The sequence below is a fragment of the Pinus tabuliformis genome, chromosome 3_1 (assembly GCF_031772625.1).
Source record: "Pinus tabuliformis cultivar Carrire ecotype Pingquan chromosome 3_1, CPIR1, whole genome shotgun sequence".
NCBI classification, from domain to species: domain Eukaryota; kingdom Viridiplantae; phylum Streptophyta; class Pinopsida; order Pinales; family Pinaceae; genus Pinus; species Pinus tabuliformis.
In genome coordinates this window covers 352,487,692-352,492,579 of record NC_142301.1, presented here as the reverse complement: position 1 = coordinate 352,492,579, position 4,888 = coordinate 352,487,692, and positions in this window count along the sequence as shown.

Below are 4,888 nucleotides of genomic sequence, written 5' to 3'. Positions count from 1 at the left end.
AAGATAAAGTATGGATGCAATATCAAAGGATAAAACGTAGAACATGTTGATACCGATTGTTATCTATGTAGTCATTATAAGAGGTACACTTGAGTAGTTAATGGTCAGCACGAGGTATGATACTCTTTTATGAAACAATCCAATTGTAGATTTTTTTTCAAATCAATTTTGGTGGTTCTAAAATTCTAAGGTTGGATTACCCCTCTAACAATAATACTTTTTTTCTATCATTTTATGATTGGAGATACCTTTTCAACATAATGGGATTATCTTGGAATATTTAACTTTTCATTAACCACCACCCCTTTCTAGCATAAGCTCTTGTTTCAATTAAAATAAAACATACATATATGTCATGTATCATTGTTGTTTAAGGAATGTGATGCTACATTTTTCATGTATGGTTTCCACCTTCAAAAGCTGTCAAACATTTATCTTGAGTTTTTCTTCTAATAACGAAGATTCAATTCCATAGATGGTTTCTCACACAAATGTCGATAATCATCTAGTAATTTTTTTTGAAGCAAATTGTTGATGTTATTTTCATATCTTGTTGTATAGACATTGTTCTGGCAACAAATCACCATAATAGGGACAGTTACCATCAAGTCCTCTTTGAAAAACAATATCTCTTTAACCTGAGTTGTTTGAGCAGATCAATGGATAACGATGTATAGATATTCCTGAATATCTATCCTGAATTCACTTGTTGTAAAGGATGCTCATTTGGTCGAAACCCTTATTGATTGAGAAATTCCCATATGGGGCTCATTCTACCAACTATTAATAGGAATATATAATTAACTAAGGATATTATCTTCCACTTCTAACAAGCACAAAAATAATTTACTACAAAAAATTATACAAACCAAAATCCATAAGTATCTTAGAGTTATTATTGAGTTGTTTGAAAGAAGCATCAATTCAGTTCTTGGAATAAACCTCATCGCAAAGTGGTTGGACTTCACAACTATTTTGGGAAGAAGGAATGTAATTTATTTAGCTCATGAAAATTTTTGGGATGTCACTATCAAAAGAGAACAAAACATTGGTTTGGAGTACAATGGAAGGTGGATTCAAGACATTTCCATGAAATAAATTAATTGGGTTGCAAATTCATGTGCTTGAATATCTTATGAGGCTAATTCTGCCAACTATTAACAATAAGATATATTGATTAAGGACACTATCTTCCACTTCTAACAAGCACAAAAATAATTGAATAATAAAAAATTATACAAACTAGAAGTATGTTGGAGCTATTTGTTGAGTTCTCTGAAATAAGTATCCATTCAGTTCTTGGAAGAGACCTCGTGGAAAAGTCATTGGACTTCACAACTATTTTGGGAAGAAGAAATGAAAATTTCTTTAGATCATGGAAATTTTTGGGATGTCACTCTTCAAAGAGAACAAAATGCTAGTTTTCAGTACAATGGTGGATGGATTGAAGACATTTAAGAAAGTTTCAAATGCATGCACTTGATTATCAATATTTTTGTATCAACTTTAAAATGAATTATTGTTTTTTATTGTTATGTGGAAATAGGAAATTTAAAGAGATTTCTTCCAGAATTGATTACCAATAGCTAATAAACATAATAAGGAAATAAAAAACTTGGAAATCCTTCGGATTTCAAATTAACGCCTCTTCTCATATGATAATTGCAACCATCAACTTTGCATAATAAGATAACAATGATTAATAAATAACACATGAAATAAATCTAAACATATTAAATTAGTAGTTTATATTGATTAAAGATGAAAAAAAATAAAATGAATATACAATGACTAAATTATTCATTTATAATGATTATTAATGAAAGTAAATGAAATCAATGTAAACTACTAGACTAGTCATTTATATAATGAATATGAAACTACCAAAAAAACATAAATGACTATTGCAAATGATAAATTTGTGATTACAAATGATGACTAAATTTTCCATATATATGACTATTTGTAGCTAATTTACAGTATCTTATAACACAACCAAAATTTAGTTATATTTCTTTGGTCGTTAATTAGTTTCAAGCAATGATTAAAATTTGCATATATATGACTATTAGTAGCTCATTTATACTATCTTATAATGTGACTAACATTTTTGTTGTATTTCTTTGGTCACTAACTGGTTTTGTTGGGTGATCATATAGTAATATATTTTGTTATATATTTGGTCATTAATTGTGGCAATTAATGACTAAAGAAATGACTAAATTAATGACCAAATTTAGGACCAAATATACTAATAGAGGATAAAATTTAGGAAACTAGTTGATGATTAAGCTAAATACGACTGAAATTTGGCCGCATTATAAGATATTGTAAATTAGCCATTATTGGTCATCGACTAGAAAATGGTAGTTTATATGTAAAATTTAGTCAATTTTTTAGTAACTAATTAGCCATTTTGTACTAGTGAACTTCCATACGAGTTGATGAACTGGTGAAGGAATTTGAAAGCAATACATAGAATGATCTGTGCTATGTTGACCCCAATCTTGATTGTGCAAAGGTTGTGCATATTAGCCCAGTCATAACTCTAAATATCAACCCATGTCTCTCAGACGAGTAAGAAGAAAAAGTGTGCAATGTGTTGAGGCAACACCTTGATGATTTTTCTTGGGACTATATGGAAATGAAACGTGTTCGTCCTTCAGTTTGTACTCATCACATCTACATCAAAGAGGCATGAAATCCTGTGTTCCAACCCCAAAAAGGATGAATCCAACTCTTAAGAAAATTGTGAAAACAGAATTATGAAAACTACTGGATGTAGGGTTGATATATTACCCCATTTTAGATAGTGAGTGGGTGTCCCCCCTGGTCTAGTCCCCAAGAAAAATGGGAAGTGGAGGACCTGTGTTGATTATCGGGAGCTTAACAAGGCTATAAAGAAGGACCACTTCTCCTTTCCTTTCATTGACCAAGTCTTAGATGGCCTTTTAGTGAAGAGATTATTTTCATTCCTAGATGAATTTAGTGTATACATTAACTAAATAGAGATCAACCCTGAGGACCAAGACAAGATCACCACATTCACATTTCCTTGGGTACCTTTGACTATAAAGTCCTTCCATTCGGTATTTTCAATGCCGCAATCACCTCCCAATGGGAAATTTTGAGTATCGTTGCTGATATTTTTCTTGAAATTGTTGAGATATACATGGATGACTTCACTCCTTATGGATGTGATTTCCAGGAAGCTCTTTATGTGTAAGTTTTTAAAGAAATTCATTGAGATGAGTCTTTCGCTAAGTCTCGAGAAATGTGATTTTTTTATGAATGTAGGGATTGTCCTAGGCCATTCCATATCTAAGGAAGGGATAAAGGTTGACCCCAACAAAGTTTCCATAATTAAAAGGGTCCCTATCCCTCAAAAACAAAGGGATGTTAGAATCTTCCTTGGATTAGCTCGATATTATCAAAGGTTCATTAAAGAATTCAGTAAATTGTCTTCACCATTGTTTCAAATACCAGTTAAAGATTCAAACTTCTGTTAGATAGATAAATTTCAGGAGGCCTTTGAAGTCCTGAAGGAGAATTTGACCACTACACCCATCCTTAGGGCTCCCAATTGGAAATTTCCCTTCCATATATCCACACAAATGCATCAAATAAATCTGTAGGAGAATCCTTAGCACAAGTGGAAAATAAATTACCATATGCTATATATTCCATCAATAAGAACCTTTCTAAGGATAAAACAAATTATAAAGTCACTGAAAAATAACTCCTGGACGTGGTTTACTCTTTGAACAAATTTAGGAACTACATCACGCAATGTCAAAATTTTGTCCACACTAATCATGCAACCATTAAGTACTTAGTGAATAAACTTGATATTATTATGTGTAAGGTTTTAAAGAAAATTGGCAAGTGGAGGTCACAAATAGAGCCTTGGAGAGAATTTTGACCAAGATTATTATAATCAACAAAAAGGATTGACCGGAAAAACTTATAGAAGACACTTTGGCCTACAATACCACTTGGAAGACCACCAATGGATTTAACCCATTTTAATTAGTCTATGGAAAGAAGGCCCTGACATCCATTGAATTAGAATATAATACCCTAAGAATGGAAGCTAAATTAGACTTATACCTCACTATATCTCAGCAAGAGAAGCTTCTCTAGCTCAATGGTTTAGATGAATTCAGATTGTAGGCTCTCCTACACACTGAGGTAGCCCATCTAGAGAGGAATATCTGTCATGAAAAACACATTAGGGAGACATATTTTCAAGAGGGTGATTGGGCCCTTCTATATGATTCAATATTCAATGATTTAAAAGGAAAGTTAATGATAAGGTGGTTAGGCCCCTATCTAGTGGAAAATTTTCATGAGAATGGGTATGTCCAAATCATAACAATTGATGAGGAAGCTATCTCCTTGATTTTTAATGGTTAATTGTTAAATTTGTACAAGAGACCTCTATCCAAGGAAGAGTTTATTAATAGAGTTCAGGCTTCTGTGATCCATATCAATTTAGAGAGAGATTTTTCGGCGAAAATCACATGGAAAATCATTTGTCGACACGTTTCGAACCAACAAGTGTGGTTCATCATTAGGATAGGTTGAAGAAACAGATCTAGCTAAGCAAGTTAAATAGGAAGAACAGAGTCTCCAGACCAACGGCTAGTTTGACTCAAGGACCGGGGTCAAAAATATTTTATTAGCTTAGTTAGTAAGAATTAGGACCAAAATATAAATTGAAGGGTATTTAGTTTACAAATTTTAATAAAAATTAGAAATTGGTTAAATAATGGACCCTAAAAGCAATATATATAAAATAATATTATTTAAAATATTAACATTATAAAATAATAAAAGATCTAACAAATGTCAAAAGGGGGAGGTTAGTTAAAAATATTCAAAATAA